This window comes from Acinonyx jubatus, chromosome A2 (genome assembly GCF_027475565.1).
Source record: "Acinonyx jubatus isolate Ajub_Pintada_27869175 chromosome A2, VMU_Ajub_asm_v1.0, whole genome shotgun sequence".
NCBI classification, from domain to species: domain Eukaryota; kingdom Metazoa; phylum Chordata; class Mammalia; order Carnivora; family Felidae; genus Acinonyx; species Acinonyx jubatus.
The window spans coordinates 35,998,894-36,026,808 of record NC_069383.1 but is presented as its reverse complement, the minus strand read 5'-3'; the positions used below and the strand labels follow the sequence as shown (position 1 = coordinate 36,026,808).

At 35.9% G+C, this 27,915-nt stretch overlaps 1 protein-coding gene across 15 annotated transcripts in view; it reads left to right on the top strand.

Moving 5' to 3' along the window:
* The window catches only part of FOXP2 (forkhead box P2), a 563,073-nt gene that overhangs the window by 147,872 nt on the left and 387,286 nt on the right, over nt 1-27,915 (top strand). For all 15 annotated transcript variants that reach the window (XM_053218190.1, XM_053218198.1, XM_053218197.1 and 12 more), the window contains one exon: nt 13,090-13,180. The gene's annotated coding sequence lies outside the window, so the exon portion shown is untranslated. The remainder of the gene's footprint in view (nt 1-13,089; nt 13,181-27,915) is intronic.

Genomic DNA, 27,915 nt, shown 5'->3' with positions numbered 1-27,915 from the left:
TATTTATTGAAACACACTATTTTTGAATTAGTTTATTTGATACACAAATTATATAAACCTGTTGCACTTCTTTCCAAATTTAATTTAATACCATTAAATTATGATGCAACTAATATGAATGTCTTAAATGAGTTAATGCAATTCTTTTTAGTGTATTTTTTTTTTAAATCCCCTTTGTCCTTCTATTCAATAAGACATGCAATTCAGAATTACGTTCTCCCCACACACTGTTGTCACGGATACTTTTTTTAAGTGTTTATTTATTTATATTGAGAGAGAGAGGCCGTGGGGAAGGGGCAGAGAAAGAGGGGAGAGAGAATTCCAAGCAGGCTCCATGCTGTTAGCTCAGAGCCCCATGCAGGGCTAGATGTCATGAACCTTGAGAAAATGACCTGAGACAAACTCCAGAGTCTGATGCTTAACCCATGGAGGCACCCAGGCGCCCCCTGGTGTTAGGGATACATTTAAGACTACCCATCAAAGATCACTTCATTTTAAATTTAGAATCATATGCATTTTTTTTTTTTTAGTCTTTATTTATTTTGGGTGTTGGGGGGGCAGAGAGAGAAAGAGAAAGAGAATCTCAAGAAAGATCTGCACTGTCAATGCAGAACCTGACATAGGGCTCAAACTCAAAAACCCTGAGATCATGACCTGAGCTGAAATCAAGAGTCTGACACTTAACCGATTGAGCCACCCAGGTACCCCTTTTGTTCATTTTCAGACAAATATTTAGAAAACTCTACTCTGTGGCAGGCACTTTTCTTGACTTTCTTGTTTCTTTGTGAAAATGGCTTATCTACATTCTCTCAGTAATTCATGACTTGAGAATATTGACTGCTTCTGTGTTCACGCTTTAAAAAATAAATACAGGGTGCTTGGGTGGCTCAGTTGACAGAGCATCTGACTTCAGCTTGTGTCATGATCTTGAGGCCCGCGTGGGGGGCTCTGTGCTGACAGCTCAGAGCCTGGAGCCTGCTTTGGATTCTGTATCTCCTTCTCTCTGCCCCTCCCCTGCTCAAGCACTGTCTCTCCCTGTCTCTCTCTCTCTCTCTCAAAACATGAATAAACATTAAAAATAATAATAATAAAGAAATATATAAGAACACCCCCCCCCGCAAAATTTTTTTGATCAATCTGATTGAAAGGAAAAATAATTTTGTAAAATTTAATTTTCTGGGTTAAATTTGAGTCAACTAGAAACTCCATCTTTTTTTAATACTGTAGTTGAAAGTCTCAGTAAAATTTTAAAATACCATTTGCCTAGAAAGTAATCTGAGTTTAATTGTATCCTTCTAAGTTTCCTTTATACAATACAGAAATTACTAACTTACCTAGAATGCTTTATATTTCTCCAATTTACTCAAGATAAATTAATTTTCTCATTTTATGATGTAACTTGGACTCACAACAGATAATAATTGTAACACTTCTCTAACAATGTATAACATCTCTTTAAGTATGTTATGAAATTTTATAGATAGGTTGGCAGAATGAGAAAACCTATTTAAAAAAAATCATATTGTATCCAGATGTCTTCATAAATCTTTATTAATCCAAAAATTCTATAGAGATTTTGGCAGTAAAAACAGTTAGCGAAATTGCTAAAATTAGTGTGTGATGTGGTGCATACAGCCACATTAAGAAAGCCTGAAGAGTTTCACTGGTTTTCTTCCCTTTCATATAGGCCCCAAAACTAGACACCTAAGCGCATGGAGGTTAGAACCCATTAACAGATAATTAACTTCATCAGGAAGGTTTTTGGTAAGGAGAAGTGTTCCTGAGCAATGAGAATTTAGCAGGGCCAAATCATTGATTGAGAAACGTTTTCACTAGCTAGATGAGTATATTGGCAAATATTTTATCTTGTCTTTAATAAAGTTTCTGTGGATCTTCCAGGTGGTACGCCTAAAATGGTTTTCTGAAATGTTTGACTTGGAATGCAATGAAGAGTACTTCAAGAGAATTCAGAAAGCAGTGTGAGAATGGGGTTTTGAATTTCTTGCTGAAATTTCAGTGATATATCTTTATTGTGTGTACTTAGTGAGCATTTATTAATTTGGTTTGGCATCTGGGAAGATTCTAGCACACTGCTTGAGGACTGTAAATCCTAAAGAATGTGGGACTCTGCATATAGTTGTGTGGCTAAAAACCATTAGAAAAACCTTCATGGTTATACTTGTAATCTGGTTTCCTACAGATTTTCATCTAAGTAAAAGGATACATAAAAGGGTGCAAGCCAGCAAAAGGTTGCTGCTGTCAATTTTCAGGTCATGTTTATTTGAATATTTAAAAAGATAGTATTTTGTAAAATTTCTGACAATATATTCCTATAATCAGAATCTCTATTTCAATTCTAAAACTAATGATACTCTTGTGAATTTTACCTCACGTAAAATTTCCCTTGATAATTTGCCTTATTCCATGCTGTATGTTCCAAGAGCATCCACTAAGTTTTCATTAAAAAACAAAAACAAAAAAGAGAAGAGAAATTGGCAAGATAGGTGCTTTTATCTATGAAACGGACTATTACTTAGTGATTTTAATGCATTGAGGCCTTCACATAGATCTCATGCTACAGTTATAAGAGCATTCACCTGGCATATAGAATAAAATAAATGCCTAGAATTAAAGGATGATTAAGAATTCTTTCAGGGTTCCTGCCTGGCTCAGTTAGTAGACCATGCAACTCTTGACCTTGAGGTTGTTAAGTTTGAGCCCCATGTTGGATGTAGAGATGGTTAAAAAGAATATTTTTAAAAAAAAGAATTATTGCCAACAATAAACAACATAAGAGATAGCTATTTAATAATGGATGACTGTTTCTCTTAATGAAAAAAAGAAAAAAAAGGTGGTATTTTTATTTTAAAACTTGCAGCCTGAAATTTGGACAGTCTGTACTCCATTCTTTTACTGAGTTAGATATGAGATAAGGTAAGAATATCCCATCTGTCAGGGCATGTTGTCTCATAAATCACATAGTTGTGTTGTTTTATTTAAATAAATATATGGAATGGCTCCTCTTAAACAGAAGAGATCTATGAAATGTATTTGTAAAGTAAGCAGGGTTGGAAGGAAGGGTCAGTGCTGTGAAATGGGCATGCTAACTTACTGGATCCCACCTTGTTTGAACCTGTGTTCTGTCTTTTTCTTTGCTAATGTTACATTCACTTCAGAAGAGAGTCCATTGCCTGACCAGTACATTTCAGTGGAAGTGATTTTCTTAATCTCTGCTCTGAACATTGCTCAGTTAAATTCCATTCTATTCAGGAACTTCTATTTCCTGGAAAAAAAAAAAGTTCAATCTTGGATTATATGGGTAGACTAGATTAGATGATGGAGGTGGGTCAGTGTTGGTGGAACTTGACCTGAATAGTCAATTAGAGAAAATGGAAGTATAAATTGAAAGACACATATATATGTATATGTGTGTGTGTGTATATATATATATGTATATATATATATATACATATATATATATACACACACACACATATATATATATATATATTTGTATTTCAAATTGTATGTGTGTTTATTTTTTGAGAGAGAGAGAGAGAGAGAGTCAGGGAGGGGCAGAGAGAGAGATGGGGAGACAATCCCAAGCAGGCTCTGCACTTTCAGTGTAGAGCCCAATGCAGGGCTTGAACTGAAGAACTATGAGATCATGACCTGAGCTGAAACCAAGAGTTAGATGCTTAACAGACTGAGCCATCCAGGAGACCCTGTTTTGTTTTGTTTTGTTTTGTTTTGTTTTTTTAATGTTTATTTTTGAGAGAGTGAAGTAGGGAATGAGTGGAGAGAGATGGGGACAGAGGATCTGAAGTGGGCCCTGCAGTGACAGCAAAGAGCCTGATGCAGGGCTCGAACTCATGAAACAGGAGATTACAACCGGAGCTGAAGTCGGATGCTCAACTGACTGAGCCCCCCAGGTGCCCCTGGGGAAGGAATCATTTGCTAAGTGGTAGGGAAACATAAAAATGCCAAGTCATCCAGGGTTATCAGTCCTTATGTAGTTGTGGCTGTGTATCCCACAGATGATTGGGAAATCCTCCAACTGCCAATATCCTAAATCTTTCTTATGTATCTTAAAAGACTTGCCCTAAGGTTGGAGTTCTGCTTGTCTAGACTGCCTGCCTCATGTTTCCTGCATCTCATTTCTTCTGGTTTGAAAGAGATAGACAAAGCATCTTCAGTGTCAGGAAAACAGCTGCAGAGGCATTGACCTCCACGTTAATGTTGTCCACTTACTTCCGTATACTCTCTTTACATACCTGAGCACTCTGTTATTTGCTGAGAATGAGACTGTTTTGTCACCCAAAAAAAGAGAGGGAATTGAGAAAATGGAAAACCAGGTATTTGTTCTGAAGATCAATCACAAATGTTGATCTATTAAACTTGGTTCTATCTCATAAAAACAACTGCTGGTCAGCATGGAAAGGGAGAACTTACGTATTTTCTTATAGAAGTAAAAAGGAAAGGAAGGCAAGTACCAAAAGAGGACAGGATGAGTAAGAGAATAAAAGGAAAGAAAGAAAGAAAGTATGTTTAACTGATGTATTTTTTTTACGGTGTAGGCTTTGAGTTACAATGGACATAAAAGACAGAGCTGTATGGTGTTCTGTATAATCTGAGTGTGTTTAAATCTGCATTAGTAATTCTAGAGGTAGTTTTCTTGAATTCTTCTTTGCCATTTTCTTCTAATTTAGTCTTATACTCTCAGCCAAAAACAACAAAACAAACGTGGTTTTTGAAGGAATTCTCTTTTATTAACTTAGTGGTCCACTTCTTGAGCTCCCACTGAGCATCTGCCTCTGCAGAATGAATTAAAGTCAACTCCAGTCTGTGTTTGAACCTAGGAGCTTGTTTTCAACCTATTACCTATGGTTTAAAAATCTTTTGAACTTGGAAAAAAAAGTTTTTTTGAACTTTGGTAAGAATTCATACTTTAATTTTATGGCTTGAAGTGCTTTTTCTCCCGTTTCCAATTTTTTTTTTCAACGTTTTATTTATTTTTGGGACAGAGAGAGACAGAGCATGAACGGGGGAGGGGCAGAGAGAGAGGGAGGCACAGAATCGGAAACAGGCTCCAGGCTCCGAGCCATCAGTCCAGAGCCCGACGCAGGGCTCGAACTCACCCACCGCGAGATCGTGACCTGGCTGAAGTCGGAGGCTTAACCGACTGCGCCACCCAGGCGCCCCTCCCCTTTCCAATTTTTAATATTTGATTCTATTAGTAATGTTATCAAGAGTACTGCGTGTTTTTTCTCTGTCACAAATGCATTGGAAATACCAAGCAGTATTTATGTCATTTTGGAAATTTATTACTCATTTTGACTATTATGGTACCATGTATTTACATGTTTAAGGTTTACATGACCTTCATAGTTCTGATTTAAGTAAGTGACAATTATTTTAATAAAGCCGTTCTAACAAGCCTGACAGGTGTTTTGTTTTTTTTTTTAATTTTAATGTTTATTTCTGAGAGAGAGAAAGAGAGACAGACAGTGGAAGAGGGGAAGAGAGACAGGGAGACACAGAATCCGAAGCAGGCTCCAGGGTCTGAGCTGTCAGCGCAGAGCCTGATGTGGGGCTCAAACTCAGGAACCATGAGATCATGACCTGAGCCAAAGTCTGATGCTTAATCAACTGAGCCACCCAGGTGCTCCAAGCTTGAAAGTTTTTTATCAAAGTTATATGTCCTATGAAAAGTGAGAGAAGTCTACTTTAATAGACTTTTCTACTTTTGCTAACTTTAAGTATAATCAAAACTATTTACTTCCAGTAATTTTTCATAAAAAGTGGAGAAAAATTAAAATGTATTCAAAACTCTTTACGTTTTAGAATATAAGAATTATATAAGAAATATATATTTATAAGAAATTCAGAGGGACATTGAGATATGATTCACATAGGTATGTCCCTTTTTCCACCTGCCTCTTAAATAATTATTTTCACATGCAAATTCACTATTATAGTTCCTATCACCCTGTGCTTACTTTTGCTTACGCAGCATCACATTTAACTTATAATCTCTCTATGGTTTCAAAATATCATTCATTCAAAGGCATGTTTACTGCTTACTTAACCTGTCCTTAAGCAGTCAGCAAGAGAATAGCTTTTATCTCTGTGTCTCCAGTAGATAGTAAATCTGGTACTTAATAAGCATTCAGTATCTACAATGATTGAAGAGCAAAAAGGCCTTTTATGCAACTTGAAATTTCAACCGTTGCTGTTTAACAGCTGGAAAGTTTCAGTTGTACAGCTAAGTAAGTTCTAGAGCTCTACTGTATGACATTATGCCTATAGCTAACAATACTGTATTGTACTCTTGAACATTTATTGAGGCTAGATCTCATGTTAAGTGTTCTGACTACAATAAAAAATGATACAAATGAAATTTAACTTTAAAGTATTTGTACATATTTGTGTAAATACAGTAATGCATTTTTACATAATTCTACTCAGCTTTTGCAGAATCCTAAAAGTAACCATCCTGTCTTTGCCTTTTCCTTCAGTGACTGCCTGTTCACTTTCTTTTTTTTGTTAAGCTTATTTATTTATTTATTTTGAGAGAGAGAGAGGGAGAGAGCATGCATGAGTGGAGGAGGGGCAGCGAGAGAGGGAGAGAGAGAATCCCAAGCAGGCTCCGCACTGCCAGCGTAGAGCGTAATGTGGGGCTCCAACACATGAAGCTGTGAGATGATGACTTGAGCCAAAACCAAGAGTTGGATGCTTATCTGACTGAGCCACCCAGGCGTCCCTGCCTGTTCACCTTCTACCTTACCAATATTATTTGTTTGTTCATTGATTTAATTTTGACTTTTACATTCTCTGACTGAACCTTCCTATACAATATAGATATTTTCAATTAAAAGCTAGAAACAAATTTACAAATGTAAAAGGTAGCTAACAAAATTGTCCTATCCCTGAATAAATGGGCTTTAAACTGTACTCACAATGTTGACAAACTTCACTATCATTGTGGCTTCAGTTATTTTCAAGGTCAACTTTTATCTCAGTTCAATTTCTATGAATATATCTCCTTAATGGTTTGATGGGGTTGTGGTGGAGCCTGAAGCATCATGAGCTCCTCCTTCTTAGATCTGGATGCTATTAATTGTGGGGTGCGTCAGCCAAACAAGAATAAATCTTGCATAGGCCCTATTCTGTAGAGGTGATGCTTACATGATTCACCCAATGTGGCTGAATGATACTGAGTATAAATTTTTATTGGTAAGTGAAGTACCTCTTTTCCGCAATTCTGAAGGATCGCCTCTTACCTTCTACTTTATAAAGATGACAGAGGGATGATTTGAGAACTAAACTCATAGAACTAAATCTCACGAAGATAAGCTATAATTAGTGCTTATGTGCACATATTTATATAAGCTTCAAAGCTTTGCATCACGGACAGTCACCACTGCAGTATGGCTCCAGTGTTAGCTCTTAAAACTACAAATCCTATTTTATTATGGTGTAGGTTAAATCACTATTTTTCAAACTTTCAAAACAATATTCTATACTCACATAAATTCTCAAATGTATATTCTCAATTCATTTTATTTTGACTCCCAAAATAAAGTTAATATTGTGCCATATTAAATCAAGGCAGTGGAACAGAACACTCCTTTGTTTCTGTCTTACCTCTTTTGAAAAATCCCTGAATTAAATTTTGCACCAGGATTAGAAGGGCAAATATCTCTGTCCTGGTTCAGATCCATTGTCTATTCTATCTAAAATTTAATTTTTCTTTTTTTTTAAATTTTTTTAACGTTTTATTTATTTTTTTAAAATTTTTTTTTCAACGTTTTTATTTATTTTTGGGACAGAGAGAGACAGAGCATGAACGGGGGAGGGGCAGAGAGAGAGGAAGACACAGAATCGGAAACAGGCTCCAGGCTCCGAGCCGTCAGCCCAGAGCCTGACGCGGGGCTCGAACTCACGGTCCGCGAGATCGTGACCTGGCTGAAGCCGGACGCTTAACCGACTGCGCCACCCAGGCGCCCCTAAAATTTAATTTTTCAATTTCCATGCCTATCCAGTTCCATGTTGATGAGTCAATAAATTAATACATTCATTCAACAAATATTTGACTGCATACTATGTGCCAGTCGGTAGTTTAGGTTTATTGGACTCCAAGTGAATTGAAGAGACCAGCATTCCTGCCCTTGCAGAGTTCACACTGTTTTAACCAGAGCTGGGATGCTAATTATAGCGAGTGCTGTGTATCTCTGTATGCATTTTCACAGCATTTAACCTTTGTAGAGCCAACTTTTAAAAAATCTAAGCTATTTCCTTTCTTGATATTTGTAACATCTGTACAGATGATAATGACATGATGTTCCTCTTGTGTAAATGCCTGATGCAAAAAGAATGCCTGCCACAAAATACCTTCTGAGCACTTGGTAAATTTTGTTAGGAGTAGAATAACTGCTTGTCTAGAATATGGACTGTTTGTCGAGAATATGGACTGTGTGCCTTCTGAAGAATAACTTCCCCCATTCCTCAGAATCCAATGGTTGTTTCTTTTATCCTGCTCGTGTACACCCCCATTATCCAACAATTTGAAATGAAATTACACGTTTGTTGTTTTTCTGGGGTTTTGTTGTTTAATTATTTTCTGTTCACTGAAATGTGGGTTATACTACCAGCGTTTGTAACCAATGTACAGTTATTGACTTACTCTTCTCTGGCTATGGTTAACTAGTTTCTATCTAGATAACAAAATAACTCTTGGTTTTCATTGTTCTCCAAGAAGACCTATGCTATATAATATGAAAACAGTACTGAAAATGTTACTGTAACTTTTACTTTTGAACATCAATTAGACGTTATCACCTAGATAACCACTGTATTTTAGTTTCTTCATATTTTTAGTATATTCTTCCAAATTGTGAAATTCACTAGACTAACGCTTTTATATTATGCCATTTTGCAGCAGAGTTCAAAAGACATTTGTTTTACATGTGAGCTTTGTACCGTGTAATTTTTTTTTCTTTTTTCCTTTGTTTAAAAAACAATGAAATGATAATATTTCTTTTAGGACATATTTTCATTTTTGTTAATTAAAAGAGTGGAGGGTAGAAAATATTAAACAGTTCCAAGTGACACATTAGAACGCTAAATATCTTTCTTGACTATCAGGAAGTTCTTGGAAAAAATAAATACAACAAAACTAACCCACCTAGTAATTGTTCTCTTCAGCAAATATAGTTCTGAAAGAAACCAGGTCAAACCCACTGAGAATGTCGGAGTGATGCTCTCCTCTCCTACCACAATAAACCTTAAATAAATTCATAATGTACCTTAAAAGGATGGAAGAAATTAGGAAAGGGAATGGTTGTAAATGTGAACCTCACAGAGACCCTTTTATCCAGGAAGTCTTCTTTGACTCAAATTAGGTGCTGCCCGTGTGCATATTTACCATGCTGGTCAGTACACTGTAGTAACTATTCATTACATATTCTTCGTTATACTGTACACTCCACGAAAGTAGGGTTGTGGCTTTATCCCCGAGCCTGGACAGTGCCTAGCATTTAGTAAGCAATCAGTAAACGTGTATGAATGTGTGCATGTAAAAGAATTCTAATTGGCCTCTTTAGCTTTCTGGTTTTGCCTTTTCCTTTACTGTCTTAAGTTTTTTGTTGTTGTTGTTGTTGTTTGTTTCAGTGATCATTATAAGAACTGTGATCAGTAATCTATGACCTATTTTACTTTGATAATGTCCTTGAGCTTATGTTACTAAAATAATATAAGCTTTTAAAAATAATATAAATAATTTTAAATAATAATATATAATGCATATTTAAATACAATTTATAAAAATGAAACTGTATGTTGTGGTGATAACCTCTTTGTTTATTTTTAAAATTACCTTTTCTTTTGTATTTAATTTCGACTTTTATCAAAGAAATATGTGCGTACAGTTAAAAAAATCAAGTGAAACAAAAATAGCATTCTTCTGTCTTGTATCTTCCTACCACCCAGTCCAACTATACAGAGGTTACAGATTTCTGGTATTTATATCCACAGTTTTTATACACCCACAACTGTAAATGATATGCTTGTTGCTATTTCTTGATTTATCAGTTTTTAAAATTAATTTTGAGTAATTAAAATGGAGAAACTTGTGGGAGAGAAAAGCATGCAAATAAAAAAGTGAATAAAATCTCGGGCGCCTGGATGGTTTAGTTGGTTAAGCCTTCAACTTGGGCTCAGGTCGTGATCTCATAGTTTGTGAGTTTGTGTTTCCCTCTCTCTCTGCTCCTCCCCTAGTTGTGCTCTGTTTCTGTCTCTCAAAAACAAATAAACATTAAACATTATTTTTAAAGTGAATATAATCTAAGCTAACATATGCTATAGTTGATGTCTGCATAGGGTGTTTTGGGTCCATAAAGAGCAGGTAAACACTTTAGGTCTCCCACATTGCCTTTAAGATTAACTGTATTGTTGATGCTAACATTATCAGTAAACAAGAGAATGCTCATCTTTCTGTATTCTTGCCAACACAATATAGAATCCAGCATTCAAATATATGCTATTCTGATGGCATGAAATGGTATCTCATCAGTTTTTTGATTTGTATCTTCCTAATAACTAGTGATTTTGAACATTTTAAACTATACTTGACAGTTGTTCTGGCTCACCCCTCTGAGAAACTGCCCTGTTGAGGGTTTTGCTCATTTTTTTATTGGTTTTCTCTGAGTATATATATTTTAATATTAATTCCTTGTTGGTTTTAGGTCTTCTCTCGGTTTATTTATAAAATTTATCTGTGGTATCCTTCATTGAAAAATTCTCATTTGGTTTGGCCAAATCCATCAGTTTTATGCCTTATTATTTTAGGTCTTGTTTCAGAATTGTTTTTTAATTCTAAGTGTCAAAAAGAATCACCAAATTTTTCTATTAGCTTTGAAAGGATAACTTTCACATTTAAAGCTCTTTAATCTCATTGGAATCCAAATTTGTGTATGGTATAAAATAAGGAGATAAGTTTATTTTTTGCCATATTCTGAGACTGTTTTTCTTTCTCTACACAGTGAGACAACAACCAACGTTTTCTTTTACGTTGTGATAGTACCCTTATTATATAAAGCTCCCATTGACACGTGGGTTTGTATCCGAACTCCATTTTCCAGTGTCTGTACCTGGCTTTGCTAGTAAGCCTTATATTTGGTAGAGCAGATGCCTTCTCTTTGTCCTTTATTTTATTTTTAAAAAATTTTTTAAAAGTTTATTTATTTTTGAGAGACAGAGACAGAGCATGAGCAGGGGAGGGGCAGAGAGAGAGGGAGACACAGAATCCAAAGCAGGCTCCAGGCCCTGAGCTGTTAGCACAGAGCCTGACGCGGGGCTCCAACCCATGAGCCGCCAAGATCATGACCTGAGCCGAAGTGGGATGCTTAACCGACTGAGCCAGGCACCCCTCTTTGTCCTTTATTTTTGATGTTAACTTTGGTATTAATAGGCATCTAAAGTATATGCTTTTAAAATGCTTTTGTTGATTTTCTTTAAAAATAGACTTTATAGATTGATTTAGGAAAAATTGATATCCATGAATGTGAGGAGAAAGTAAGGCAATATGGAATTAGGAAATAATTTAGATTGCTATGCATTAATAAAAAATCTGCTTCTTTTGGTGGCATATAGCAGGCAAAAAAGAATTATAGGAGAAAATTAACACAAAGAAAGTCAAGAGTGGAACCTGCTCATGTGCAAAATTTTATCATTAAGAGAAAAATGAACAACAGAAGCAATAGAGAAAGACGGCTAGAATGTGAAGAAAGGGCATTTGAATTACCCTAATTTTTGTGACTTTGAGTTACCTTGATAACTAAAATAATGGTTTCAAACTAATGCTTTGCAGAATACTTAAGACTTTGTGGAATACCCCAGAGGTACCTAGGGAAAGAACAGAGGTGGTAGTGAATACTGGGAGTCTGGTTCAACCAGAATGCCTCATTGTTATCTGTATATTTAGTTGACCCCTCACTAAGATTTCATTGGAAAAAAGGATTTGTAGCCAAAAGTGGGAACAATTTAAATAAAATCAGGGAAATGTCTAAATGCTCAACAAAGAAAAGAGGGCATGTGGTGTCATCCCTCCCTTTCGGTGCCTATGGAAGGCATGGCTAATTGAACACAGGACTCCCTGCTAGACTCAGATTTAATCTCCATACAGATTTCCATGTGGTCACTACCAATCAGTCGGAGTTGGTGTGTGAATCAAAACCCGTTTATTACCTATACACTACTAACTTCTGTAATTTTGTTGGAAGATTTGAGCTAAATCTTTCAGATTAAAGAAGGGAGAGACTAGAAAAGAGAGTAGTTAAATAGCAAATGGGTCTAGGATACACACGTTCTAATAAGAGTTAAGGGAATAGCCCTTACTTTGCAATTATAAGGAGAAAATGCTTATTACCAACTTGTTGATTGTGGAAAGGCCTACAAAGCTCATTAAGTATGTGTTGAAGAGGCAGTTGAAATCAGTCATGTTTTCAGTTGGGAATCTTGAGACATAAAAAAACTATGTTCTATAAATGATAAGTTAAAAATTTTTTTTAATGTTTATTTGAGAGAGAGAGAGAGACAGAGAAGGAGCAGGGGAGGGGCAGAGAGAGAGGGAGACACAGAATCCGAAGGAGGCTCCAGGCTCTGAGCTCTCAGCACAGAGCCCAACATGGAGCTCGAACCCACGCACCACGAGATCATGACCTGAGCTGAAGTCTGATGCTCAACCAACTGAGCCACCCAGGCTCCCCTAAATTATAAAATTTAATCACCAAAAGTTTAAACCTGCCAAATCAATGTAAGAATGGGAAATAAAATCTGCATCTCTTAGAAATGGATCTCACGCTGTCTCAGTGGTCCTTGCTTTGTACCAAACAATGGATTTTAAACTTCTCTAAATTAATATGTAGAAAAGCATTTCCATGCATGTTTGATGAGTTCCAAAGCAATTAATGCATTAACAATTAATTTTATTTGAGGTTGAGTATGTTTTATGTTCTATGAAGTCATTGAACTGAATGTGACATAAATTTAATTTTTGAAGCAGTGACAGTTATTTGTCTGTATTAACAGGGCTATTCTAATGTGATGCTGGGATTGAGTTTACCTAAGACTCCATATCAAGGTTGACTCAAAAGTCTTGTAGAAGATCTGGAAGAAATAAGTAAGTGGCCTTTTGGTAATGATTCTCTTTGGTTCATTGTGCTTATGTCTGCTTTTCTAGTGTGTATTTTATTCTTTAATTTTTTGGTTAGGTATCTTTGCCCAAATGTTAAGAAAAGTTATCAGTGAACCACAGAGACTTTCCACGTAGAACTATAGGAATATTCACCCTCTTGCCTTTCCCATTTCACTCCTTGCTGTGCTTTTCCTTCCTATTAAACTTGGTTTCACTTTTTTTTTTTTAATTATCATGGATCCATATAGAACATGAATTTGGTTTTGAAATACTGAAAGGAAAAGATTAGTCAAGAAAAGCATCTGGATTATTTTGTTATCATTATGTGGTCTTTTATGCTGATATTTTCAGATAATTTTATTAAGATTGAGTTGATACTGAGGGTTTTGGAAGATCTAGGAATGCCAAAAAATAAATAGAATAACATGCTAGTAATGATTTTTTTTGAAACTTTGATTTCTCCTATAAACTGTTTGAGATCCAGCAAGTCAGCTGTTTAGAAAGCATTCATTTCCTTTTTAGTGTTAAACTTCTTTAAATCTAATGGGAGTTTTCCTTGATATTTACAGTATCAATTTAGAGAACTTTAAATCCGTTGCTTGGTACAAAGCAAGGACCACAGACATGGCATGGGGTGCATTTCCAAAAGGTGTAGATTTATTTCCCACTCTTGCTCAATATAGAATGCTTCTGCAACATTATTTTTTCAGTGTCACCACTGAACTGTGATATCAATCAATTAAGATTTGGCCACCTATTGGTATGAAAATATAATTATAAAAAGAAAATTAAAAGAAATTTTAGGTGAGGAGTTCATATTATTTCTCTTAGACTCTACCCCCAAGTAGAAGGGAACGAACCATGGTGCCTGGTTTCTCCTGAATTCTTTTTTATTTCTTTCCCACCCCACTCCAGAATTCTTTATCAAGGGATTGCACTGAACGTGTATGTAGGATAAGCCTCAGCATCCTCACTGTTCTGCCTATATTGTTCTACCCCTTTCCAAAACTTTCTCCAGATGAAGGCTCCATATCTTCCCTAAGACGTTATTTTTTCAGTGTGGTTGGATTTTACAGTCAAATATTTTTCAGGCAATTTACCTACTATTTTGCCTGTGGACCTCTTATTTTGTACTAACTTTATTATTTTGCCAGATATACAAGCAAAATGATTCCACACTTATTTATCATTTAAGATTTTAAAACGCTTTGGCAACTTTTTACTTCCTTTTACTCTTTCACTAAACTCACTAATTTTACTCTTGCATTGCTTATGACCTAAGGATCACATTATTATCCTTTGTTCATTAGTAAGTGGAGGAACTAAAACACAAAGAATTTAAATGATTTGGAAAAAGTAATATAACTTGCTGTGATTTTACAGCTAATAATAAACAATTAAGTATTACTAGAACTGTATCTGCTAAGGCCCAATCTTTTAATTTTTTTTCTGGGTTATTTAATTTATGCTTACTGTAGATAATGGTGGTGTTGATATAATATTTAAATTCTCAGTTTTTGGGTAAGAGGACATTTGTGTTAATAATAGTAGGTGGATTTAAGATTTATAAGTGGGAGTTACCTGCAATGAATATCATGGAACCATGAAAGAAATGATTTTTAAAAAATAGAGTCTTTTTCCCAGAAAGGAAAGATATTTGTGTTTGAAGTTCTCAAAAACTGCTTCTAGAACTTGCTAATTAGACTTTTCCTAATCATTTGCTTATAATAGTTCTTATATTTTTAAATGAAGACCAAACACATATTGGTGGAAATAATGCATATGCAAAAGGCAATGGTTCATCTTAATGAAAAAATGCATTACGAAACAGTGTTTTTCCTTGGGAATATGTAGAATTTATGGACCCAGAGCTGGAGGTATCATGATAGAAAATAGTCAATGACAGAGAGGCAAGGGTTTGGGAATCAGGTAGATACGGCTTGGATCCCTGCAGCCGTTTGCTAGCGTTTTTAATCAACCTTGGTTAGTTTCCTTAAATCTTTGCATATCAGTTTTCACATCATAAAACCAGGGACAGATATAACTGTTTGTTGGATTATTGTAAAAATTTAGCACTTAATACATAGCTATTTTCAAGACATATGCATTTTTTTTCTTCAATTTCCACTACTGTGTTCCCTCCCCTCTCCAAATCACTAAAGTGAATAGTTAGTTGAATCTTCCCATTTTTGAGCAATTTGTTTTAGCATTATCCCCATTTTGTCTCTCTGAGAGGTTAAATAACTTGCCCTAGCCTATACTTCTGAAGTGGGAACTACAATGTAGTTTCATGCAATTTGCACCTAAAACTGTGCTTGTGCACCTAAAACTGAGTAGTTGGGTGAGTATGTATGTGTGTGTTTTACTCCATCACAGTGACGATTATTTTCAGTTTCCATTGTAAGAGTATTAAATCCAATTAAAATATAAGATTTAGTTATTTCAGTGTATTAGAAATAAACTTTATTCTCAAACTTAGAGAAATTGCTGTAAGTTTCATAAATACTTGTGAAAAAGTAAGCGTCATACATGACAAAATATTTGCTCAAATTTTCAAGTCATTGAAAAGAAAATGGACTCTACAGGAAGCTGATTTGGCTGAGGAGGGTCTGGTTCGGTGATTCATGTTCATGGCTCTCTGACAGCCCTTAACAAAAAGTAGCAGGAACAAAACTGCAGAGAGGAAGCTATAGAGTGAGTGTAGCTGTTGAGAATGCAAGCTTGCAAATCAAATTGCTTAGGTCTGAATCACGGGTCCAGGGCAAACTTACTGTATGTGAAACGTTGGAAAAATCATTTAAACTCTCTAATCCTTAATTTCTGAATCGAGAAAATAGAGGTAATAGTACCTCACTTCACAGAGTAGATTTGAGGACTACATTTGTGAATTCATACAAAGGCATAGTAAGCATTAAAAAAATTAGTTATTTTGTTCCCTATTAGTTTCACAAGTTGACTGTAGTTTCAGGCTATTTAGCAAATATGCTCCATAACTTTGGGTAAGGAGATGGTAAAAATGAGTTAATTCTGTAAATGTGCTCTCTCTGTTTCAGTCCGCATGTATATTAATTTTCTATTGCTATGTAACATATTAAATGTTTAAAAACTTAAAACACATACTTTTGTTAAATCACAGTTACCACAGATGGGGAGTCTAGGCATAGCTTCACTCAGGGTCTTATAAGGCTGCAATCAAAATACTGGCCAGGCTGCATTTTCATCTGGAGTTCATGGTTCTCTTCCAAACTTACTGGTTTTGGCTGAATTTAGTTCATCAGGGTTGTAGGACTGAGATCCTCAAGAGGCCATCCATGGTTCCCATGCATGTGACCCTCTTCATATACAGTCCACATTATAGTAGTTTGCTTTTTGAAAGCCAGTAGGAGAGTCTCTACTATACGAGAGCAAGATAAAGCCATATATACATATATGTATGTAAATATAGAGTATGTGTATATGTATTAATATAATCATTGAAGTGCCATCTCATAACCTTTGCCATATTCTGTTGGTTAGAAGCAAGTCAGAGTCCTGCTCACATGCAAGTGGATAGAATTACAGAGTATGAACTTGGAGGCCACCCTAGGATCTGTCTGCCAAGGCATGTTAAACTTATTATCTTAAAATTCAAATAACCCATTACTTTAGGTTTTTTAAAATGTTTATTTATTTTTGAGAGAGAGACAGAGTGTGAGTGGGGGAGGAGCAGAGAGAGAGGGAGAGACAGAATCCAAAGACAGAATCCAGACTCTGAGCTGTCACCACAGAGCCCGATGCAGGGCTTGAACTCACGAACTGCAAGATCATGACCTGAGCCAAAGTCAGACGCTTAACTGAATGCGCCACCCAGGTGCCCTAATTTTAGATTTTTACAATTATGTACTATTTAATAAAAAGGAATATTGTCACTATTGTAAACCTTAGCTCTCAGTTATGCTTACAGTGTGACTCCCAACAGGTCATTCCTCCCTGTTAAATGAGATTTATTATTATTTCATGCCGGGTAACGTCAGGCTAAATGCAGCTTACCCTGGTATTTAATACTCTCCAGAATCTGACAAAACCTGAATACTAACCTTTTCTTCCCATTACACCAATATGCATACCTTGAATCCCATGCCTTACACTTGCCCACATATCTGTCACATCCTATTGTTTCTTTCCTTTTCTCCATCTCTTTAAAGCACATTGACATCTCTATCTCTTCCATTATACTTTTCCTGTTTCTTTCCTCCTGTTCAACCAGCCTAGGACTTTTCCTGTATAGTATCATATCTGTGTTACCCGCAGCCTTGCCTATAATAGTATATTAAGAAATATTCACTAAATATATATACCTTCTTCATTTAAAACCGTGGTCAGTGTGATAGCCTTTTCAGTTTGAAAATTATATTTGAAAAGATATTCTTCATAGATTATCCACTTTTAATTGACTCAGTAATCTGAAATGTATCTCAAACAACCTTTAAATTCCCTTTAAGAATCCATTGCAGCATAAACATTTGGAATTGATTGCACAGAGGAGAACATGAATGATTGGGGTCCAGGAGGTGGGCTGTGGGAGGCAGCCTTAAAGATCTTCCTTAATGATTCTGTCTCCTGGTTATCACGCACTGTTATTTTTCCTTCCATGTTCACCAGAGTTGGCCCATGTGGCTGATAGAATATGGCACAATGATGGTATATTGTTTTTCAGATTAGGTTACACAAGACATTAAGACATCTGTTTGGGGTGTTCTTTTTCTATTGCTTCTCTTTCTGTCTTTTTCTCCCCTTCTCCCTCTTTCTTCTTTTCCCAGTCTCTCTCCTTTTTTCCCTCTCTGTTTCCTTCTGTGTCTCATGACTTGCTCTGGGGAAGGCAAGCTGCCGTGGAGAGGTCCATGTGATGAAGAACTAAGCCCTCTGGTCAACAGACAGGGAGGAATTTCCTGACAAACCATGGGACTAAACCACCCAGCTGAAATTCTCCTGGATTCCTGATGCTCAGAAACTGTGTGAGATAATAAAGGTTTCTTTCATACTAACCTGCTAAGTTCGGGGGTAATTTGTTATATAGCAATAGATAATTTATGCATTATATATATTACCCCTAAAATTATTTCCACAGATTTCATCACTGACCTTGGCTTTCTGGGGAATAAATACAAGGATTCCTAGTATACTGAATATATGGTCTCTAAAGTAAATGTAATTCGATAAGCCCATATATTTGTAAGATAGCCAAGTGAGAAGAAAATGTGAAATGTTTAGATTTCACCTATAATGCTGATTTTATAATATGCAGAGGTCTCTTTTAATTTCTTTTTTACCCATTGATCACATCAGTGTTGGAGAATCATGCTTACTAGGGGCTGGGTAGATCTGGGTACTGGTCTGGTACTGGTTCTTTTATGTAAGAGCTGTTTGGGATAGTTAAAAACACTCTTACTTTTTATAGAATCTGAGCTTGAAGAATCTATTCTACTAACCTATCATACTAGTTTCTGTTGTTCTTCTTTAGGGTTCTTATAGAAATATAAAAGACAGAGTTATATGGCAGCATCTAGATATATGTACACATATTTGGGGTGTTATGTTTTGAAATGTAGAATCACTAGAAAAACAATATATTTGGTCTCCAGAAAAGTGAGTTGAGAAGTATGTTTCTGCAAGTAATAGGTCAACTTTTTTTTTTTTATAAACTCATAGTAAACTCATCATTCTAATTTCACTCTTATTGATTATAATGTGATCACAGGACCTGGGCAAAAATACAGCCTTATATTTTAAAAAGGTAGAAACTTATTCCTATAAAAAAAAAGAGTTTACATTTATAACTTTAAGTTTGTGGTTTAGAGTGATCCACTAGTAAAAATTTCTGATACCATTGTACAAAATAGCAAAATATGGATTTTAACTGGACTGCTTTTCAATTCAACTGAACATTAAGTACATTTTTAATGGTCTTATTTGCTGGGAAGAACACCATTACAATAATCTGCTTTTTACAGCCCATATCAAATATGAACCAGCATCACTTACTATGAAGTTTGTGCTCTGGGAGACATTTCCACAGCATCTATCAGTATTGCCCCACATTTCTTGGAATTAGTCTTTAATGATATCATTTTCCAAAATGAGTTGTTGCTCAAACTCACTGATTGTTTTGTGGTTAAAATCTAATCCAGCAGCTATATTTAAAATGTCATACAAATTTGTAAGAAAAGGTCCTTCTGGAAACTACTATTATATTAGGAATTGTATGAAAATGTAGGTGAAATGCTGTGCAGCTTGAAATTTTTTTTGTTCCCCCCCCCCATATAATATCTGAGGGCTGAATAAAAAAAACCTATTTTTAACTGTTGGCAATTCCAGTTTTTACTATTGTCTTCTGGAGAACAGAGGACTATTACTGTAGGTGTCATGTAAAATAAAGTTAGAGTCTGAGGCCTTCTTTTAGCTGTCAGCCTTATTAAGGAGCTCTTCATGTGTTGAACCCAGCACCTGGCATTGTATAAGTGTTGCATGTGAGAGCCTGGGGAGAGCTTTCTTTCTCTTCACTGTGGCTTTATTAGGTCTTGCTCACATTTTCACTGTTGCTCTGCCTTATCCAACTTTCTAGCTGCAACTCACAGCACAGTAGGCCTAATATAGACTGACGCCTTTGCCTGAAGGCTGATTGAAACTTGTGTCTCAGAGTTGCTAATGCTCACTGAACCATTTTATTGAAGATAAAGTAAATAAAATAGATTGCCATATGAGAATTCTCTGAAATCAAATGGAATAATTTGGCAGGTTTAAGCCCATGAAGAAGGCAAAGCAGTGAAACAGATGCGAATACTTTTTATGTTCAGTAGATCAAGGGATAAATATTCTTGCTCTGTTGGACCTAAATATTCATTTTTGTCTCCACAATTAAATGTTAACCATAATTCTCAATTGCCATATTATTTTTGGTCTTAAAAATGGGTCCTCTGTAAGAGAGTAATGTGAGTAAAAACTTTTGAGACTATAATATTGTGATGATTTTTTTCTTTGTCTTTCTCTGCTTAAGCGCATGGATCAGTAGCCTCAGAGAATTTAATAAACAACACAAATGAATGGATTTGCCAAAGTGTACTCTAGAATCTTAAGGTTGGAAAAAAATAGTAAATCTTACCTTACTAAAAATGCTAGTAATCTTGAGTGTCTCATTCATTAATTAAGAGTATGTGTTCACATGAGAGTAACCTTTTTTGGAAATAGTCCTTTGAAGTTTATTTGTTTTTTTGCTTTTTTTTTGTTTTTGTTTTTTTGACTGCAACTATGAGGTTTATATAAAGAATTTTAAGACATATATTTTGTTTAAAATATATATTTTGAAATAATTTGGGAGGAAAAAAGAAGTTAAAGTGACCTTAGCATCTTGAATTCTATGACATTGTAATGACAATAGCATATGGTACCATATAATATATATTGACATATTTAATTTGTGAATGACAAGGATCTGAGCACTTGCCTGAAGATATGTGAAAAGTCTGATGCAGAGCAATGAAGATCTGTTATTTGATTGCCTGGGTCAGATTAAAAGTAAATATTTATAGAAGAAAGATCAATAAAATGGTTTTGTTGGAAAAGTTTTTGAGTTTGCTAATTAAATACAGCATTTCTCTTCAACCTTATAAAAATCTGTCACATAAATACTTTCTTCTGTAATTTCTCTTGTGTTTTTAACAACTTCAAAATAGTTTTAGTTTATACCCTTCTTAAGTGTACAGTTGATTTTAAAAATGTTTCTAATACATTTTACTCATTTGTTTCTTAGTTAATGATTCATGCTTACTTTTCAGTTAGACCCATTACATTTTTTCTTGTCTCTAGGTATCCAATAGCTCATCAGATCTCACAACTGTAAACTATTTATGTTATAATGATTTCAACTGCCATCAATTAAATGCAAAGCACACATTATATTCTTACATAAATAAGGAGCCATCTTAAAGAAATATTCGACACTCCTTTATACCCTTATAAATAATGTTATCTATCGAGAACTGCTAGTTCTTAACTATAAATTTGACTGTTTTTCCTCTTAGGGTTCAGTCACTCTCAGGGTGCAGGGTGTCTCAGACAGCATGCAGGGCTGAGCAACAATAAACATGCTTCATGTCTTATTGTGAGTGAACTGAAAGTTGTGCTCACATTTCAGTGTTTTTCATATAGTAAAGCTGAAAGTATAATTAGTTACTCAATAGTGATTAAGTACTTTTATGTTCCTATTAGTGTTCTAGTGCCCTTTATTTATATTTACCTTCCTTGTTATATTCTGTGCATACTCCTCTCTGGTTAATCAGAAACGTGGAAGTACATTCCTCTAGCCAGAACTACATCTCCTTTACTCTCGACTCTAACCATGTATCTCCTTTGAGATTTTGGTTTTCAGTGTGAATTTACCTTCAGAAAATCATGTGTTAAGAAAAGTTTTCTTGAAATAAGAACATTATCTTGAGACCCTGAGAAGCCTTAGTCCCTTTAACAATATACTCTAGACATTTAGCAACATGCCAAACTGCAAATAAGAGGAACTTACAGTAGAGGAGGTGCATATGATGAGTCAGCTCCTGAGCTCACCTTTGATTTCTTTATATGCTACCTTCTCTCTGGTCAACCTTTTGTCCCTGCTTTGCCTTTGCACTTAATTCTACTTTTCAAAATGCCTGGTTGTCTCTTTGCATTACTAGTTTTGGGAAAATGTGTTTGCTTTTGGCATTAATGTCTGATCCCTCGGACAGCTCCCTGGGTTCCATGTGATGATGATGATGATGACAATGACGACAATGAGGATGACATTACTACTGCCACTACCACTACTTGCCATTTATTTAGTACCAAGTACCCTCCTAAGTGATTCACTAGCACTAACTCACTTAGTACAACCTATGAATTACTTGTTACTTATGAGGTAGAGATCACTATTGTCCCCAATTTATAGATGGAGTGGGGCCCAGAAAAGTTAAATATTTTGCTTATTGTTCCACAGTCCCTGTATGGTATGACTAAGATTTGAACTAAGGCAGGCTACATCCAAAGCCTCCAATGCTCTCTTGCCAATACTGTTGAACAGTCCTTCTTACGTGGTTCTACTTGTGGCCCAAATTAACAATGAATTAATTTATGAATAAATCACCTTTCTTCTTTCAAAACATAGACTAAGCTATGAAAATATTAGTTAAGTAGGAATTCATAAAATCTAGTTGAGGAATTGGTGAGAATGATTTGGAATTAGTGTTTTAGTCCATTGAAAGGGATTGCTTCATAGTTACTTTAAAATTTTATTAGGCTGACCATGCATTCTGAAACCTTATTTTTATTTTCACTACAGGTTTAATAATGTTCTTATATAATTATAACAAAGATACTTAATTAAGTCAGAGCTTAATTAAAACTTAAGTCCAAAATCTTAAAAATATACACCTTATAGCCAGATGACCATTTTTATATATCATCCAGGACACTTTTGAGAATACAAAGGATTCTATTATTATTTATCCTAGAAAACAGGTAATACATTGGGATTATCTTGGGTGAAGACGTGTGGTCACTCTGCTTGAAGCAGACACTTCTAGTAGTTGTTCCAACATCTTTTCTTCTCTGCTGCCAGAACCCTGATGTTATTGAGATATGCTTCATTATTCCACAGAGCATGTACTTCATGGGAAACTGACCCTGTTCCCAGCTCCAACAGATAGCTACTAACTAGTTTAAGCCAGTTATGATAACTCCATTCCCATGTCAGAAATATTCAGTTATTAAAATAATAAGTATTAAACAATGTTAAATAACTTCATTAATAAATAAATACATTTGGTATTTAATTATTGTATTATATTCAGAGCTCTTCTTACCTTTTGACCAAATGAGGTGGTAACTTTCTTTTTTATTTAAACTTTTTAAATTTAGATTTCTTAGTTACCTAAAGCTATAAATATTCTAATATACCCATTTTAATCGTTATTTGAGGAGCTGTTCCCTAATCAGACTTTCACTTTACAGGGATCTCTATTTGCATAATACAGGATCAGCTTAGGGAAGTAGACTGAGGAGCTCCAGGGGAGGGCAGAGATGGGAGTTTACCTCCCAAGAGTTCAGAAAGGTTATTAAAAGAATAGAAAAGTGGCTTCTGTATCTTTTGTTTGCTGAAAATAATTTAAGAAAGTCAAAGGATTACACAATAGCCATTTACACTATGTAAATGGCACAGAAATACTTCTAGAAGTTTTGTGGAAGTTTTCTTACAGGAAGGCTTATTCCAGTTTTTCTCGCACCTGTGCCTGCACCCCCTTCCCCCACATATGCACACACAGATAAAACTGCACTTTGCGTGGGATTTTGAAGGGAATGGAAAAGAGATTTAAGCCACCATTTTTTTCTCATCTGAAGGTAGCTGCTGCTCTGATTTGATTTCTTGTTGCCCTGTTACAACTTAGGTGATTAGATATATGGATTCTTCTGTTTCCTAATGTCACAGGTAAGGAATCAACCTTACTAACCATTGCCAAGGAAACTGGTTAAATAAATTATATCATTCCTAAATAGTGGAATAACAAAGAATATTTAGGTAAGTCAGTAATGTAAGTTATAGAACACTGTTTCAGAAATATATGTCTTAGGAGGGCTTCTGCAAGATGGTGGCCTGGGAAGATCTTGAACTCCCCTCCTCCCATGGACACTCCACATCTATAGTTACACATGGATTATTTACTTCTGAGAAGGATCTGAAAACAATGTGAGCTACTTCTTCACAACAAAGGATAAAAATACTGTCTCGAGACAGACAGCAGAGGTAGATACATAGTCTTGCCCCCACCTGCCCTGGCACAGTGGCACACAGTAGGGATGGATCTCACCAGTCTGATGCTTCCCCCCACAGGGGTGAGGAGTTGGGGCTCAGCCACACCAACCCCTGGGATCAGCAGAGGAGCATGAGCCCCCAGAATGTCAAGCTTAAAAACCAATAGGGCTGATGTCCAAGGGACCCAAAGTCATATAGGAAATTGAGACTCCCCTTTTAAAGGGCTTGTGTGTAGTCTCACTTACCCTGAGACTCAGAAAAAAAAATTTTTTTTTTTTTTTGAAAAATGCTAGGCTGTATGTCAAGGAGATTTGTTTGCTTATCTAAAAGCATCTGGGGTGCCTGGCTGGCTCAGTCAGTGGAGCATGTGACTCTTGATTTCATGGTTGTGGGTTCAAGCCCCACGTTGGGTGTAGAGATTAATGAATCTTTAAAATCATCATTAAAATCATCTGCTGGATGAGCATGAGAAAATTGAAACTCTCTTCAGAGATGGAGGTGCTGGTGGATGTCAGTGTTACACTCTCCACCAAACTTGCTACCCTAGTTAGGTGAACTTGAACATGGCACCATACTGCTACCTTGCTGAAGCCAGAGAGTGCAGTCAGTTGCAGCATTCTCCCACTCCCTGGCTGGGGCTGGTGAGTGCTACTAGTCATGGCATTCTCCTGCTCCCAGCCTAAAGCTGTGCACAGACAAGGCACTTTCCTGATGCATTCCTGAAACCATGGCTGAATGCAGTCAAGACGTTTCTTTGCTGCCTTTATGAAGCTGGTGAGTCTGCTTTGACCCCTGTACCCTCCAGCTACTTAGCTAAAGCCAGAAGGTGTGTACAACACACACAGGAGATACCCCTTGATCGCCTGTCCCAGGTGACTGTGAGAAAGGTAGTCATTGGAAAGACATTTCTTGGTAGGCCACCTCCTTCAGAGCACTGCACAGATAGCACACTGAAAGACAACCCTAGTCTTACTGTGCAAAAGGGCTATTTAGCCTGGAGCTTTAGCCCAAGGGAAGGTTTCCTTCCCACACATCTGGAGTCTAAGAAGACACATCCAAGGAACATAAGCAGGGAGACACCATCCTTGTGCACCTCGCTACAACTCGACAAGCTCCCAGAAAAAAGCTTATATGCTCATCTGGAGCTCTGACTTTCGTAACTCTTGGCTTAGGGGATGCTGCTCTATATACCTTCCCCTGGTATGGAGGCCAAAAGGGATTAAGATTGTGGTCCCACAGGACTGTATATAATTTCCATACTTTAAAAGCTTCTGCCTGAGGGACTGGATTCCAGTAGGCCTGAACTAGGTGCTAAATGAGATTCTTCCCTTTGGAATACTGACAGGTCTTGGCACACCTTCAGCAATGGGAACATATCCAGAATCAGTCAGGTAGTTTAGACAATCCCAAAGTTTCAGGAGATAACCAAGAGCTAGGGAAAGGTTGAACAGAAGAAGATTTATCATCAACATAGGGCCACCCATTTAAGACTAAGAGAGGTAGCTTCTTCACCTAATACACAGAAAGACACACAGAGAGTCAAGCAAAGTGAAGATGTGAAAAAATAGGTTACAAAGGAAAGAAAGAGATGAAACCTCAGAAACATTCCTTAATGTATGGAAATGAGTAATCTCCCTGATAAAAAATTCAAAGGAATTGTGATAAAGATTATCACTGAACTGAACTCAAGAGAAGAATGGATAAACACAGAGACAAGTTCAACCATGAGACACAAAATATAAGAAAATACCAAATAGGAGTCACAGAGCTGAAAAATACAATAATTGAAGTAAAAAATACATTAGAGGGATTCAACAGCAAACTGGGTGAAGCAGAAGAATGCATTAGCAAACTGGATGACAAAGCAATGGAACTTACCCAGATAGAGCAGCAAAACAAAACAAAAAAAAGAAGAATTTTAAAATATAAATATAACTTAAGGAGCCTGTAGGACATCATCAAGCAGAATAACATTTGCAATATCGAGTTCCCAGAAGGAGAACAGAGAGAGAAACAGGTAGAAAACTTACTTGAAGAAATAGTGGCTGAAAACTTCCCTACAGAGGAAATAAATATCCAGGCTCAGGAAGCCCAGAAAGTTCCAAATAAGATGAACCCAAAGATCCATACCAAGACACTTATAATTAAGATGTCAAGTTCAAAGACAGAGAATCTTAAAAGCAGCAAAAGAAAAACAAATTGTCACATACAGAGGAAACCCTGTAAGGCTATCAGCTGATTTCTTAGAAACTTGGAGACCAGAAGGAAGTGGTGTAATATATTCAAAGGACTGAAAGGAAAAACCTTCCAAACAAGGACACCTTACCTTGGCAAGATTATTATTGAAGGAGGGATAAAGAGAACGCTTAGAGCCAGAGGAGTTCATCACTACTAAATAAGCCTTACAAGCAGTATTAAAGGGACTTTTAAGCTAAAAAGAAATGGCACAAGTAATACCAAGAAAATATACTGAAAGTAAAAATCTCACTGGAAAAGGAAGGAAATAATAAAGATCGGAGTAGAAATAAATGAAAGACTAAAAAAGATAATATAAAAGATCAGTGAAAGTAAGAGCTGGTTCTTTGAAAAGATAAAATTAATGAACTTTTAGCTGGAATCTCCAGTAAAAGACAGAAGGCTCAAATAAATAAAATTAGGAATGAAGGAGAAGAAGGGACAACTGATATCACAGAAATACTAGGGATCATAAGAGATTACTAAAACAATTACATGCCAACAAATTGAACAACCCAGAAGAAATGAATAAATTCCTAGAAGCTTAACCTCTTCCAGGACTGAATCATGAAGAAATAGAAGACTGAACAGACTAGCAAGGAAATGGAATCAGTAATCAAAAACTTCCCAACAAACAAAAATCCAGGAGCACATGGCTTCACTATTGAATTCTACCAAATATTTAAAGATTTACCTATCTTTCTCAACTCTTGCAAAAAATTAAAAAGGAGGGAATGCTTCTGAACTCATTTTAAGAAGCCAACATTACCCTGATAACAAAACCAAATAAGCACACCACAGAAAGAAAATTATAAATATCCCTAATGAATATAAATGCAAAAATCTTTATAAAATATTAGCAGACTTAAATAAATGAACATTACAGGGATCATACACAGTGATAGAGTGGAATTTATTCGAGGGAATGCAGGAATCATTCAACATCCACAAATCAACGTGATATGCAACATAAACAAGATGAAGGATAAAGATCATATGATCATATCAATAGATGCCAAGAAAGTGTTTGACAAAATTCAACATCTATTTATAATAAAAGCTCTTAATGAAGTGGTGATAGAGGGAATGTACCACAACATAAGGCCATATATGGCAAACCCAAAGCTAATATCATAGTTAATAGTGAAAGGCTGATAGTTTTTTTTCCCTAAAATCAGCAACAAGACAAGGATGCCACTCTCCCCACTATGTTATTTAACATAGTATTGGAAGCCCTAACCATGGTAATTCACAGGAAAAATAAATATAAGGGCATGCAAATTGGAAAGGAAAAAGTAAAAGTGTCACTTTTTGCAGTTGACATGATACCATAATAGAAAACCCTAGAGACCCCAGCAATGACGTATCTGATAAAGGGTTAGCATCCAAAATCTATAAATTACTGATCAAACTCAACACCCAAGAAACCAAAATAATCTATTAAAAATGGGCAGAAGACATGAATAGACATTGTTTTCCAAAGAAAACATACATATGCCTAACAGACACATGAAAAGATGCTCAATATCACTCATTTTCAGGGATATACAAATCAAAATTACAATGAGGTGTCACCTCATACTTCCAGAATTGCTAAAAGTAACAACATAGGTAACAACAGATATTGGCAAGAATGTGGAGAAAGGAGAACCCTTTAAAACCATTGGTAGGA